Below are 16613 nucleotides of genomic sequence, written 5' to 3' on the forward strand. Positions count from 1 at the left end.
GTTAGGTTATGTCTGGAATGAACAGAAGTTCAGAGTCTTTGATGATCCATTTCTAGATGGAAATCAGATTTTTCTCATGCCACCAGAGAGCAGCTGCGAGTGCCTGCAACAGGGGAGAGAAGTCAGAACTAGTTCAGTCTCATGGTGAGGAGCTGAGCTTCACTTTCAGCAAGGTAACTGCTGAGGGAAGCCTGTCCCAGGGTTCTTCTGATTTACAGAGAGCTGAGCTGATTCCTGTCCTTGCCAGCTGTTGCCCTCAGACAGCACCAGTCAGGTGACAGTGAGAGTCTTCTTTGCTCACACACCAGGGCCCAGTGCTGATTCTTTGACATTAAGACCTGCAGAATTCAGCTGCCCTTTCATTGCACACATGGAAATTGTATTTGCAGCACGATGCATGTTGCACATCCCACCCCCTTCTTTCTCTCATCCCAGTGAGTCAAATAAAGCAGCCAAGATTGCTCTGTAGAGAGGCCCTTCAGTCCCATTTTATCACTGCAGAAGAAAAGACACTGGGAGCACTTTCTGATCACATCACAGTCGTTTGAAAGAGCCAGGGACAGCATCGAGGCAGCCTCCTGCTCTGCTACATGTTACACACACAGAAAGGAAAAAAAAAACAAGCAACAGAGTTTTGCCCTTCTTTGGAGAAAGAAAAATCTTTTCATAGAATCACAGAATGGCTCGGGTTGGAAGGGACCTCAGAGCTCATCTGCTCCAACCTCCTCACCATGCCCAGGGACACCTCTCAACTAGACTCAGCTGCTCAAGATCTCATCCAGCCTGGTCTTGAACACCACCAGGCAGGAGGCAGCCACAGCCTCCCTGGGCAGCCTGTGCCGGAGTCTCACCACCCTCCTACTGAAGAACTTCTTCCCCAGCTCCAGTCCAACCCTGCTCTGTCTCAGCTCCAAACCATTCCCCATTGTCCTGTCATTAGACACCCTCAGGAGAAGTCTCTCTGCAGCCTTCCTGCAGGATCCCTTCAGGTACTGGAAGGCAGCTTTAGAGCTGTCCCCGTGGGGTCTTCTCTTCTCCAGGCTGCACACCCCCAGCTCCCTCAGCCTGTCCTCACAGCAGAGGAGCTCCAGCCCATTTTCTCTGTTTAAGAGAAACGTCAGCATCCTATACAGGGCATTGAACATTTTCCCATTATCACAAAAGCAAACATTTTTTGGCCAGCCTGGCAGTGAGGCTCAGGCTTGCTGACCACCTATTCCTATAAATCCCAGCTTCTCAAAGGCTCACTTGAAAAATTAACTGCTTCAAGCACTGATCTCCTAAAGAGTCTGACTTTGTTATGCTAATCCAAGGTATTAAGAATAATCAGAAAAGGAATTCATTAATGGCTACTTGAATCAACTGCTTTTTGTCTGCCATGTGAACACATCTCCCCCTCCCCCCAGTCAGAAATTACCTAACCCAGTGTGATTGAAGTTTATTTATTTACTTACATATAACAAGCAACTGAGCAGCTTGCAGCCCATGGAGTGAGGCTATGGAAAAGTACATTACAGGGCTCCTGCTTCAGGGACCTTAGCTGTCAGAATTTCAGCATTTGCTGTTTATTATTCAGCCAAAAAAACATTGAACCTCTCTATCCCACTCAGCCCGGAGACTGCAACTCAGTGACCAGGCAAAGATTGCCTGCCTTATTTAAGGTGGCTTCAGGGGAATTTTGAAAACAAATATTTGCCAAGCTCTAAAAATATTATCTTGTTTTGTTAAGGTTAAGTGTGCAAACACCTTACCTGTTACAAACACACATCTTGTTATGCCATGAGAGAAAAATAAGGAGAGATAGAATCAGATGGAGCTGTTGATAGCCTCGAGTGACAACACTGCAACATGCTCTGTGGCACAGCAGCCACTGGTGTCCTTCTCAGGGAAAAAAAAAAATCTTTCATATTCCCCCCCCTTTTCAAATTATTTTTTAAAAATTATAATTATTTTAATTTTTTATTATTTTTAAATTATTTTTATTTTTTATTCTTATTTTTATTTTTATTCTTATTTCTATTTTTATTTATTTTTATTCTTATTTTTGTTTTTATTATTATTTATTTTTATTCTTATTTTTATTTTTATTCTTAGTTTTATTTATTTTTATTCTTATTTTCATTTACTTTTTATTCCTTTTAAAATTTATTTTTTTACTTTATTTTTATTCTTCTTTTTATTTATTTTTATTCTTATTTTCATTTACTTTTATTATTTTTATTCTTCTTTTTATTTTTTATTCTTATTTTTAATTTTTATATTTATTTTTATTTATTTTTATTATTTTTATTTTTTATTATTATTTGTATTTATTTTTATTCTTATTTTCATTTATTTTTATTCTTATTTTTATTTTTTATTATTTTCTTTTTAATTTTTTTAATTATTATTTTTTAAAATTTATTTTAATTTTTTTCTATTCCAGTTGCAACTCAGAATTCAAATTCTGCCATGAGAAATTATTTTCCATAGGAGGGGGATATTTAAAAGACCTTCTATGTAAAAAAAAAAAAAAGAAAGTTTCCTTTGAATGAACTGACATGGATTTAAATGACCTGTGAGAGTATGTGTAGGGTTGTATGTGCATGTATAAGGTTTCTTGTCCACTTTGGCCAGCCCAGACTCCCATCCTCTGTGGCAGTCTGCCAAGCAGGCCAAGAACGTGAAGAAACTTCACTTTCTGGCACTATTCCACCTGAGATGCCGGGGAGCTGAGAGCTGGGAAAAGAGGGTGAGCTGGCAGGGACCCAAGCACATTTCCATCAAAAATTTCATTGGAATAGACATTTTCATGCAATGTGTTAGGTTTCGGTGAACCAGCATTAGCTGAGAGGGAAAAATGTTCCACTGGAAAGTTTCCAGCTTGTCCTAGTGCTAAGATCTTGACACTTGGACCTCCTATTTTTCATTCAGCTGAAAAATGGATTTCTATTTCCCACTGTCATGCATGGAGATATAGTTTATTGCACTGCTAATGGCCTGAAATGATTTGTCCTCATATTGTCAAAAGGAGCTTTATTTTGCTATGCTGCAGTGAGTGCTGGTCCCTCCTGCCTGCATTTTCTTCCTCTGCAGTCCCCCCACCCCTCTGTCTCTTTCTTTCATCTAACTGGATCACAACATGGGGTGTCAGCAGAAGAGCAGCTTGGTGAGAGTCTGTACTCGAGACAGATTTCCCAGCCCACCTCTGGAGCAGGATCTCTGTCTTGTTTTCTGTATTAGCTCAGGAGGAAAACCAGCACATCCTCACATTACAGTGTTATTAGAAATAATGCAGAAGGGTTGTAACCAAGGGGCTGTCACAGTTCTGACAACTGTGTAAAACACATTCACTTCCACTATTCATAGGATCATGGAATGGCTCAGGTTGGAAGGGACCTCAGAGATCATCTGCTCCAACCTCCCCACCATGGGCAGGGACTCCTCTCAACTAGACTCAGCTGCCCAAGACTTCATCCAGCCTGGCCTTCAACACCCCCAGGGAGGAGGCAGAAATCCCTTGAAAACAAAGTGTTTAAACTTATCTTGAGTTAAGATGTCATGAAGCTGTGGCACAACACAGAGGCAGGGAAGGCTACAGGAGCAGATGAGCAATCACCCCTATGTTGAGTGCACACACAGCACACACACTTCAGATATTTGCTTCTCTAAGACAGGAATACAGAGACAAGCTTCATTTAGCCCTTGCGTTCCAGCACTCCTCTTAATTGTTGTGTTTGCTTAATGAAATCTGCTCATTCCCTCTCCCTTTTATTATTCCCCCAAATCAGGAGCTGATGGGTCTGATGGGCCAGGAGGCTCTGGTGGGTCAGAAGAGTCTTCAGGGTCAGAAAGGTCTTCTGCAGGGTTTTCTTCCCAAATTTTACCCCCCTTTATATCTGAAAGGCAACTTCAGCTAACAAAAGTTAACTATCTCCTCTAGAAACCTTGCTTCAGATAGCCATGAAACACAATGGACACCCAACAATTACTGGAGCAGGTCTGTGTTTGTTTTGCCATTTCTCCAAGATGGGAAGTTGGATATGAGAAAGCCTCTGTGCAAGAATTAATAGGAAAAGTCCATGCCTGAAGCCTAGCCTGACTGAGCCAAAACACTCAGCCCTGCTTTCAGGCACATACAGAATTTTTCTCAGTTCAGCCTCACCTTGCTGTGTGAATATTTCATTGATCCTACTTCAAAAATCCACTGTGTTCAGCAGACAAGAGTAGTTCATCAGTCCCAAAGTGTCAGATCACTTCAGAAAAGCCCAGTTGTGTGTTGAACAAAGCTTCTTAACACTGGGGAAGACCAGGCAAGAGGTAAAGTTCCTGCTTTAATAAAGAAGCTGTGGCAGTCCAGGATGGTGCAGGTACTGCAGAGATTGGAAGTGACAGCTGGATGCCACCTCTGGCAGTGCAAGGGACAGTTAATGCAGTGCTCACCATGCTTAACAAGCAGAAGAATACATCCTTGGTACTCCTCCTTGGCCCAGCTAACAGCTGCACACAAGTCAGCAGCTTGCTTTGACCACTTCTGTTCTGCCTTGTTCTTGCTCTTTCTAAACCTTGGTAAAATTGATTTTATGCTCCTGCTGTGTTTGGGAAATGCCTCTTTGCACTCCATCTGTATTTAGGATAGTTTTATTATGCTGCACAAACCATCTGACTTTAGGTATTTTGCAATCTGTCTTTGCACTCTATAAAGGAGGTAAACCCACATCACTTGGCAGGTACTTTTAGAGTGAAATTCTGCAATTTGTCTATTCAGACAAAATTATTCTATCAAAATCACAAAGCAGATGCATACATTGAGGTGCTTTAAATACTAAACAGCATTGTTAGAACTTAGCATTTCAGGAAACTTAGCAGGTAAGGCAATGACAGACACCAAGTGTAAGGCACCAAAAGCTCATCTCACTCAGCCTGCATGTGTGAAATCTTGGAGCTGACCCTGCAACACATTCAGCTTTGTCACTGATGGGATACCAGGAAAGGGGACAGTCTCTGCATGCTTAGATTTTGAACCTGCCTCTTCTACTTATTCATATTATGCCCCATTTGGGAAGTGATCTCACTGGAAATTCTGAGCAAACAGCAGGACCGAAGTTCCAGACTCAGAAAGTTAAAGAATGTTCTTTTTTTCCCTCCCTTCATCTTCTTTTAACCAAATTCAGTGCTTGTGAAGGGAATTAGATGGACAGCCCTGAAGATGGGAGGTCACAGTGTGCACCAGAACAGCCATTTTCAGTGTCCTGCCCCCAGGCTGGTCTAAGTTCAGGCTGAGGTGCAAGTTCAGCTTACCCCCTGTGGCATGAATAGGACTCCACTCAAAACTAACACAGAGATAGAGCAGAGATTTCTGAAGCCTAAGGGTAAATATCCATAGAATTATACAGAAAGTTAACACAGTGATTCATCACCTAAACTTTTAAGTTCTTACAGCAAAAAAGGAACTGGACAAAGCCATCCCCAGCTGAGCACTGAGTACTGCAGTAGGGCCCTTCAGACATCAACTCTCTCAGTTTTGAGGATGGGAACCCAGCCTGAGTGACCAATTACCTCACTGTTTTCTGTTCTAAAGATCCTAATTCTGCTCCTTCCATCCATACAGCTCAAAATGATTCATCTCAATCCCCTGTGACAGGAACAGAATCACTCTGCAGTTGTGCCAAGGTCAAGGGTAGCCAGAGAAGACACAGTGGCAGAACTGAATGAAGAAAAGCTCTGCAGGAGGGCAAAGGAATGGAGGCAAGTGGAACACCCAAAGAGGGAAGGGCCAACTGGATTAAATTAATTTCCAATTAATGCTTCAATACAAGAAAACAGAACGTGTTCCAAGCCTGCTGAAATTGATGGCAATCTATCAAAGAAAGCATTTGCACAGCATCAGCAGAGCCCAGATCAGCCCTGTGGGAACCTGCTGGTCCATATCTCAAAAGACAGTTCAGGTTTCTTCACCTGCAGCTTGCTGCCTCCCTTGCCAGCAATGAGCAGCTTTGCCCTTTCCCTGGCAAGAGCTGACTTCAGACCCATCACCTCTGCTGTTGATTTCTGTCCTCATGGAATACAGATCTCTGAAGTGATGCCACCCACCTGCAGCAGGCTGAACTTTCTAAACAACAGCAAAGTTAAGTGAGAACATCAGGAGGGAAGCTGCTGTGGCATATTTGTTCTCTCCACACAGAGCAAGGCTCATGCCGGGTTTGAGTTTGTATCTAGATGTAGACACACAAATATATTCAGAGTAAATTTACTCCACTGTGCTTGATTTCACTACACCTACTTTCTCTGCTCTCACTGAGAGCATTTCCAATTTATCTACCTGCTCTGACCCCTCTGGATGTCATTATAATGTTCTCTTGTGCCCTTGAGTGGGATCAACTCAGTTCCACCTCTTCTGGAACAATCTGTGGCTATAAAAAAGTAAACAGCAGTGACAAAGCTGCCAGAGAATTGGCTTTCTTTTTCTTCTCTGTGGTTTCAGCCTTTTCTGGATGTACCTGAGGCAGCTTGTTCTGCCACCCAGGTCACAGTCATATTTGACAGCAACTCCTGGTTAATAGTTGCAGGAGTTTATGCCTGGCTCTTGTGTTCTCGTTTTGATCGAGTCAGACAAAGAAGGCAATAAACCAAACTGACTACTTTTGATGGAACAATGCTGACACATCTCTCAAAAGAGAGTTTCTGAGCAGCTGGCCTGCTGTGGATGCTCCCATAACCAGGCACACAGAGGTAATGCAAATCCTCTCTGTGTCCCACCAAGGCAGAAAGAGCTCCGAAAACTGAACTTTGCCCACTCCAATCAAAGTGCCACTCAACTGCTGATGGAAATATCCTTCACTGCAATCAGAGTGAGTGCCTTTAATAGCTGCCCAAATGGCTGTCAAATTAAATAAGGAACAAAATGCAAATAAATTAGCTATCCCTCGCTCCTGATACGCTGTAAATATTTAGGGTGGAGGGGCGGAGGAAGAGAAAGAAAAGATGCTGTAATTTCAAATGATACCACGGGCCTTATTTGGCACAAACAGTTAAAGCAGTTATAGATGCAATACTGTACTTTGCCATTTTTTTCCATTTCACATCACCATAATCACCTAATAAATATTTAAATGGACCCATTTGCTGCAACTATAAAAGAGCCGTGTAAACTTGTTGTCATCTAGACACATAAGCCGCAGTGGAGTCAATGAATTTCAACAGTCACTTAATATTGCAAGCCACAAGCTACCTTAAACCTGCCAGCAACTGTCTGCCAGGAAGCTACCGTAGCACCACGGCTACCTTCTCCAACCCAGGACACGAGATTCATTATGAATGCGAGCATTGCTGCTCTAATTAGGCCTGGGAGAGGTTTAACAACCATGCTACAGTCTTGCTGCTGACAAATATAAAAATAAAGCCTTGTTCAAATTAGCAATGTGAAGTGAGAAGGCCCTAGAAGCAGCAAACTGTCTGACCAGGAGTGAAACAGTTCTAATCTATAGTGAGGTTATTTTGCTTCATAAACTGCTAGTATGTTACCTGCAGGAGGTCTCCCTGTAAAATGAATTATAGTAAGCTATATGTGATAATTAACCGTGCATTAGCAAATATCTTGAAACAGGGGGGCTCTGTTTTCTCTGTATTTTGACTAATAAAAGCATGAATTTGTTCAACAAATGATCATTTAGGTTGTGGAATGCTAAGCATATTGGAAGAACACAGTAAGCAATAGAATATTGTAGGTGGACTAACAGTTTCCTTACAAAAACAGGCTGTTTAATAGGCTGGCTCCATACTATGTTATTCACAGGACTAAAAACCACAGTGTTGGGAAGACAAATACAATATACATTTAAAATAGTATAAACCTTGTGCTCCCTGTTTACTTTTAAAATGCCATGAATGTGACAATAAGAAGAAAGAAAGAAAGAAAGAAAGAAAGAAAGAAAGAAAGAAAGAAAGAAAGAAAGAAAGAAAGAAAGAAAGAAAGAAAGAAAGAAAGAAAGAAAGAAAGAAAGAAAGAAAGAAAGAAAGAAAGAAAGAAAGAAAGAAAGAAAGAAAGAAAGAAAGAAAGAAAGAAAGAAAGAAAGAAAGAAAGAAAGAAAGAGAAAGAAAGAAAGAAAGAAAGAAAGAAAGAAAGAAAGAAAGAAAGAAAGAAAGAAAGAAAGAAAGAAAGAAAGAAAGAAAGAAAAGAAAGAAAAGAAAGAAAAGAAAGAAAAGAAAGAAAGAGGAAAAAAACCCATAAGCAAACGTTTATTTCAGAAAGACAAAATCCCAAATGAGCCTTTCCAGAATGTAAACAGACAGTGAGGCAATTGGTATAGACATCTTCTCCAGGTGAGGGGAACAACTGTAGCTGGGTTTAAAATAGCCTACATTAGAAACAAAAAAAACCCTAACCAACCAACCAACAACAAAAAATTCATATTAATTTAGTTTGTATACTGCTTATCACAATAAAAATAAAGTGGTGCTAGAATTTATTTGAGCTCTGTTTCCATCTTAGGAAAACATTGAACCATAAAGGCTTTCTGGAAGGGTGACTCTAGCAGCCATATTCCTGGCTGTGAATCAGAAGTCAGAGCCACTTGAGCACAGCCAGGCTGACAATCTGGACCTCTTTATTCACCCTAGATGAGCTGCAGCTCCAGCTTCCAAACCTCACAATCTGCAGCTCCTTTAACTGCAAGTAATCTATCAGCTTCAAGCAGGCTCTGTGCAGTAATGACTGATTAAAGCACTGGCTTTATCACCAAAAGAGTCACAGCACTGGTGGTACTGGAGTGAAATAGGAGTGAAGGGACATTAATCTCAGAACCAACAGAATCAACAGATCCAACAGAACCAACAGATCCCACAGATCCAACAGAAACACAGAACCAACAGAATGGTTGGAAGTGACCTCCAAATGTCATCCAGTCCAACCCCCCTGCAAAGAACAGGAGCATCCTCCATACAGAATGAACAATGATGGTTCAGTTTGCAAATACCAGCATTCTGAAGTCTCTCAAAACTTTTAAAATCTTTGAAACATCAGAAGTGTTCTCTGACTAAACCAAAGACCAGAATCTACTTCTCAGTTGTGTCTCTCCATTTCCCTGCACCCAGCACAGCCCTCCTCTGCCCTGTACCAAACAGCACTCTGGAGCACCAGACCTGCTAGGTTTGTTTGACTTGAGGTGGAAGGCATCAGCAAGACACCTCCTGATCTCCAAGGCAGAGAGTTATTGGTGAGGTGCCAGAATTATGCAGAGGTAGCAGACATGCAGTCCTAGAAGCAGACAGGAAACACAGATTGCTGCTACCTGGAGAAAACAGAGGAGAATGAGCAAGAATGCTCATCCTCAGCTCCTTGCAGCCTTCCTTTTGAACATAGTTTGATTCAACCAAGGGTTATTGGCTGGATATTGGCTTTCTAAGATCTACAGAAATACTGTTTCTTGGCAGCTAGTCGATGCATCTCTGCCATACACATGAAAGATTTCCCTTTTTTACAGTCTGGTCATCATTGCAATCAAGTTGATGCACACCCTTCAGAGAGCACACAGACATGCTTCATGCAGAAAATGCTATCTGCAGTTAAAAAGTTACTCCAGATGAATGATAAACACATTTCTTGAAGGATTTTTTGTTCTTCTAAAAGCTACAGGTAAGTCTTTATTTTATTTATTTACACTACAGAAAGATAAGGAATTACAAAAAACCCTCTGGCATCCCTCCAAGAGAGTTGATAAGTTTCATCTTAAACCCATAATCAACTGGAGAAAGAGGATGAGTTTGAGACTGCTTCTGCCTAAATCTCCATCGTAGATGTGTTTTATTTACATCCAAGAGCAATTTCAGTACATCATTTATCAACTTCTTTTTTAGGCATCTCCTTCTGAGCAACCTGATTGTTCTCTGCAAGCAAGGCAGCCTCACAGTTTGAGAGTGACCACCTGTGTCCCTGCTAACGTTTAAAGATCCAGCAACGCTGTTCAAATTCCATTTTCAAAACCCAAACCGACCCCCTAGAAGTTGTTTTTGTCGTCGCCTCAGTGTTCTAAGGTAAACGAGAGCTTAGAAAGCAGTGTGCCGGGCTCCTCAGCCTCTCAGGCAGAGGGTAAGATTGCCCTCTTTTGGATTTTTTCAGTGTGACAGCTGAAGAACTGAGGGCAAAGCATCCCTAAGCCCTGCCCCGAGCTACTCAGCTCACCAGGGATGATTTGTGCTCCGTGCTGTTGTGTTTCAGCGTTGTTAGGTATGTGGCTTCATTCCTTATGAAAGCAGCAGGCACGAAAGAATTCAGCTGCTCTTGCCAGCAACCACATAGGCACAAAACCTGAAGCCAGATAAAGGTAAACATATGGAACCTCCTAGGGAATGCTGGGGTAAAGGTGGAACATAAAACTCAGTTCTTCCTTCTCTGCCCTGCACACAGACTTCAGAGGCAGCAATATAAGCACACACATAAAGTAGCATTCTCTGATTAAATTCCCAGAAAGGTCAGGATCTGAAATAAGAAACGAAGCAACCAAAGCTCTGAATGCAGTCAGGACAGTCCTTCTGAGTCCTGATTTCATTTCATACCAAAACCACCCTCAGCATTCTGAGCTGGTGGTTGGATTTGGTGCTTTATTTGTCCTCTTCAGCACCTAAATGGTGATCTCTGACCACGTGTCCTAATCCTTCACAGAGGTGTTCATGACCACAGGCAGAAGTCACAGTAACCAGGAGTCTGGATGGAAATCTACATTGTCATTGCAATCTGGGTTTTATATCACCAAAGGCTATTGCCTTCCAATAATTTCAGTAAAATTCATTCACCTTAACTGAGATTAGACATAAGTACTGCTTTATAGACAAGAGCATACTAGAGCACCAGGACTGACCTTACACCCCGAGCACACATCACTCATATTGCAGCTTTCAAAGCCATCAGTAACATTTCCCACACCCCCACTCCCACCCCCGTGGTTAATATTTTGATAATCTCTTAGATATCCAACTTTAAAGAGTGTGATGAAAGTGATCCTTACCACTTTCCATAGGCTTTAGCTGTGCTGCACAGTAGATTATCACAGCACTGAAAATTAGTTATGGTGAACTTCCATGTGGTTATCCAAGGGTTGAAGCCCCAGCCTTGCTGGGTACAACTCAGAGCAAACTCCCCCGTGACCTAAAAAGCATCAAGTGTAACACAGTGAACCAATGTCAATTTCCAGTCTCATGGCCCAAGCTGTTTGGTGCTCTTTGTCTTTCTGTTGAGGAGCAGGGAGAGCTTTGGCTGAGTGATGTCCTTGCTGCTTTCAAAAGAGCTGAAGCAGTGATTCCAAGTGCAGCCAGCATGTCACACATTCCAACAGGGAATATAAGGCACCACTGCAAGCCTGTTGCTTAGAGTTTTCCTTCCAGTGCCATGAAGTTAATCGTGAGGAAGGAAAGCACGCTCTGATCATCCTAATTAGCTGACTAAATACGACTTCTAAGGAGATAGCTTAATGTCTCCTCAAGGATGCTGAAAAGCCATTTGTTGAAGAACAACGCTTGGTTTCCTCTCCTGACACATGAATTGGATCAAAAAGCTGCCACAAAGTGATCTGTAGCTAATTTGATCTCTATATATGGAAGAGGAACACCACAGCAAAGCAGGGATTCTATACTTCACCACCACCTTGTGTTTTATTGTCACTGCAAAACACTCTTCAAGAATGAGAGGAACAGGAGCAAAATGCACTCCTGCTTTCAGAAAGTTTAAATATGAATCTCTCCATTCTGTCCTTTGATTCTGTGCTGCTCAAGGTCTCATTCAAGGCCAGGCTGGATGAGACCCTGAGGACCTGAGTCTCGTTAAGAGGTGTCCCTGCCCATGATGGGGAGGTTGGAGCAGATGGTCTCTGAGGTCCCTTCCAACCTGAGTCATTCTGTGATTTTACCTCTTTCCCATTAATGAAAGGCACTAAGGAGCACTGACAGCTGGCACATAGCCTTGCTCATGATTTTAAAAGTGCTTATAAAGGGGGGTGCAGGATTGCTGGAGAGGGACTTTGTACAAAGGCATGGAGTGACAGGACAACGGGGCAATGCCTTCAGACTGGAAGAAGCTGGGTTGAGATTAGACATTAGGAGGAAATTCTTCCCTGTGAAGGTTGTGAGACACTGGAACAGGTTGCCCATTGAAGCTGTGGAGGCTCCAAGCCTGGAAGTGTTCAAAGCAAGGTTGGATGGAGCCTTGAGCAACAAGGTCCCTGCTCATGGCAGGGGGGTTGGAACTAGATGATCTTTAAGGTCCCTTTCAATCCAAATCATTCTGTGATGCTATGATTCTATTCTTGACAGAGAACTGTTTGAAAGTATTTGCAGACTCCTTGTGAGTGTAGGAGAGAATGCTTACTATGTGCCTCTGTAATCACATATTTCATCCCAAATCAGACTCTCTTGAGTAAATCCCCAAACAGTTTATGATTTCTCTAAAGCAATTCCCACACTCCCCAATTGTTCTTCAGGCAATTAAAAGGCCACACAGCACAGAAAGAGCTGTAGGCTGCAGAATGGTCTCATCTGACTTACTGGTGAGTTTCCCCTGTGCTGTTTCCAAAGCTGAAGACAAGAAGCCACACTTCTGGGCTCAGAAATACATCCAAGTGCTGCAGACTGGTAGTGTGAATTAAAATAAAAGGCTCCAAAGCTGTTCCTTCAATACAAAGCTTTCTTTAAAAATCTGATCTGCTACTTCCTCTGTTTTCATGGGAGATCTGAATTTCCCCCTGAATTATATCATTGTTTCAGATTACAATGAATTTTAAACAAAAAAAAAAAATAATAGACATAAAATCATGAGAAAAATCTGAAGGAAAAAATAAAGTTTCCTGATTTTGATAGTTTCAGTTCCACCAATTACAAGCAAAGTTCCAAAGACTCAGAAGTTTTTCTTCAAGGTAAAGATTTCCACACAGAGCATTAGGGCTGGAGGTAAACTCATAGCCACACCTAGCACCTGCAGAAGCAATTTCCTTCCCTAACAGGCACTGAAACCACACTGACAGACATGGGAAAGAGCAAATAAAGAGGGAAAGAATGGGTTTGAAGTCTGGATACAACTCAGCTAGTCCATTCAGTTGTGAATTTAGTCTAGTCTGACCATCATTACTGATGTTATCTTTGCTGGTAAATACTGAGTTCAGAAGAAGACTTTCTGCAGATGAGGTTGGTCATGTTGAGAGGCATCTCCTCTGTTATAGGGAAATTTGTTTTCATTAAAACAGAAATCATAGATAGAATCATAGAACTGTCAGGGTTGGAAGGGACCTCAAGGCTCATCCAGTTCCAACCCCCCTGCCATGGGCAGGGACACCTCACACTACATCAGGTTTGCTCAGAGTCACATCCAGCCCGGCCTTAAAAACCTCCAGGGATGAGGCTTCCACCACCTCCCTGAGCAACCTGCTCCTGTACATCCTTTCTTAAGTAGCTTATTCTAAAGCCACAAGGGTAGCTGGAGTTTGTGGATTCAATAGTAACAATACTGAAACTAATTTGATTTTAGGGGAAAACATTCCTAGTCAGCTGTAACGCCTGGGAGATTTCCCTGTCACCATTCAGTTTGGCTGAGTATGGAGCCTGCAGCTTACTCTAAAATGCAGAAGGTAGTTGTAAAAACTTGGATTTATAGCAGCTGATAACATCAGGCACTGCCTCTACACTAGGGAAGCTCTGTGAGCAGTAAAGGCAGGAAGTGCAAGAGAGGCTCTCTTGAGGCTGGCAGTGAAGCTTTAACCCCACCCAGCCACCTTTTCATAGAGATTCAGTTTAATTGGAGATGCCACCCCCTGAAAGGAAAGGACATGGGTATTAACTCCTCAGTGGCTTCCTGGCTACCCTGCTGTCACAGCACATCTTGAGTTCAGCACCAAGTCTCAGCTGTTAGTTGGAAACTTTCCTTACCGTGAGCTGCAAACTGTTAAGCTGTCTTTAAAAATAAGAAGCCAGCACCACTTCCATCGAGTATGTTGAGAGAGTACAGACAAGAATGTCAGGCTCCTTCCAAGACAGGCAATTAAACTGTGACATGCATGTGCAGGCCAAGTTTGTTCCCTCAGAAGGAGCAGTCTCCATCAGACTATTTAAGTTACATGAATCACTATTTATCTAGAGCCTCTGACAAGATACAGGCAAATCAAATTCTCCCAGAGCAGAGACACTCATGCTAAGTTATTCCACTTCAAAAAGGGATCATCATCAGTTTATGAAGCATGTAAAGACATTGAGCTTGGTGCAGGGCTGCAGCTCCCCATTAATGTGCTGAGAAGCCGAAGTGCTATTGCTGTAACAGGCACAGGGGTTTGAATTCATTGCTAACGAGGAGTGCTTGGAAAGCTCACTGAGAACTCCTTGCAGGTTCATACCACGTTGCAGAAAAGCCAAATGCTCCTTTTTTCATGTCATTTGTCAGGGCAGGCTGCCAGTTGGGCAGCACAATGCAGAGCTCCTTACTCCTCCATGGGCTGGAGTGGATTTGTCCTATCAAGTTTTGGGTAGTGCCAAAATGCAGCTATTCTCAGTTATCACAAACAAACACTCTCCACACCTTTTGGTGAGGAAATCAAGAGAAACAGCAACTTTTCAGAAACACCAATCTGTCTCAGACTGGCACAAAGCTTTATGAATACTCCTTCCAGGTTTCCAGTTTTCAGTACTGGGTTTGCTCCTGGGTAACTGGAGGTAAGTTGTTGCTATGCACAGCCTCCCATCAACTGACTCTTGAAGAAGACACCACAGAGGTAAACAGCTCCATAAATACAAATTAGAAACAGCCAGCCTTAAACAGGATGATTATTTGGTTTTAAGTGTGTCTCCCTAAAAGGCATTGACCACACAATCACACTGGCAGTAGATACTGGATTAAAACATCAACATATATTTGGAAGGCAAAACAAAAGTGTTTGGTTATTTTTTTTCCCCTATAAATACTTGAAATGCCATTCTTCATGTAAAATATTCCATGTCCTTAGAGAGCTGGGAAAGAAATAATCTGCTTATGCATCACCTTAAAAGAAAATGCAGCTCTCATTCTTCAGAGATGAAAAGTCCTGTCCAGAAATGCAAACAGTCATCTGCTCATCAGGTAAGTGAGGAGGGAAATGCTTACCTAGAGTGGCTCCACTTTGCTTCCCCCCTCACCAGATGACTCTCTGTTTCACTTCTGCTCTTCAAGCCTCAGCTGAAACAAATGGTCTCTGACAGGGATGCATTTCCTCAGAGCTGCTTTGTCTGCCTGCAGTTCCTTGGATGAAGACTGCTCCAACAATTCCTCTCACTGTCAGAGTTCTGCTGCTCCTCTAGCACAGGCAGAGGCTCTGCTCTGTCGTCTCCCACTGACTGAGCTTCTGCAGAAAGAAACAATAGATGAGAAACTGACAACTGATAGTATCCAACTACTGAAGGAAGAGCAACCTGAGACCACAAAGTAACACATTAGACTGTAAGGGTACACTCTGGTATGTCATCTGTCCTCCAGTGGCATTCTGAACCTCCAGAAAAACTGTAAAATACTGCTGAGAAGCTTGGGAGGGCAGAGCAGCCCTGCAAAGGAGGTTTTAAACCATCAGGGTCATGAATACAATGGCACCCAAAAGGCAGATGTTCATTTAAAAATGTATTATTTCTTAATTAAAGGAAAAATTCTGCACTTCTCCTTACCAGGAGAAGATCAAAGCCTGAAATAATCCTGGCAGGTGCTGTGTTCCACTACAGAAAGTCAACTTACATTACTGAGGTTAGCTCCATGCTGCTGACAATTGTGTTGGGTGATGATCAGCAGCAGTGTAACTGTTCAATAAATCACAGAATCACAGAATGTCAGGGGTTGGAGGGGACCTCCAGAGATCATCCAGTCCAAGCCCCCTGCCAGAGCAGGGTCACCCAGGGCAGGTCACACAGGAACACATCCAGGTGGGGTTGGAAAGTCTCCAGAGAAGGAGACTCCACAACCTCTCTGGGCAGCCTGCTCCAGGGCTCAGCACCCTCACAGGGACAAACTTTTCCCTTCTGTTCCCCTGGCACCTCCTCTGCTCCAGCTTGCCCCCAGTGCCCCTTGTGCTGTCCTGGGACATCCCTGAGCAGAGCCTGGCTCCAGCCCTGCACATCTTTATCCCCAGCCATGAGGGCAGCCCTCAGGCTGCTCTGCTTCAAGCTCCAAGCCCCAGCTCCCTCAGCCTGGCCTCACAGGGAGATCTTCCACTGCCTGCAGTAGCTTTATGGCTCTGCTCTGGACTCTTTCAAGCAGTTCCCTGAGGTCCTTCTTGAGCTGAGGGGCCCAGAACTGGACACAATATTCCAGATGTGGCCTCAGCAGGGCAGAGTGGAAGGACAGGAGAACCTCTCTGACCTACTCACCACATCCCTTCTAATCCACCCCAGGATGCCATTGGCCTTCTTGGACACAGGGACACATTGGTGGCTCATGGACATCCTTCTATCCACCAGGACTCCCAGGTCTTTTTTCCCAAAGGTGTTCTACAGAAGATCAGCCCCCAACCTACAGTAGTACACCAGAGTACAAAACTGAAGAGCAGATTCTGCTGTGGGGCCATCTTTTTAATACTTTTCTAAACTTATTCTAGCATATGAGAGAACTTAATGACAACTTCTGTGGCAGGATGAATTGTAAC

The sequence above is a fragment of the Indicator indicator genome, chromosome 29 (genome assembly GCF_027791375.1).
Source record: "Indicator indicator isolate 239-I01 chromosome 29, UM_Iind_1.1, whole genome shotgun sequence".
NCBI lineage: Eukaryota > Metazoa > Chordata > Aves > Piciformes > Indicatoridae > Indicator > Indicator indicator.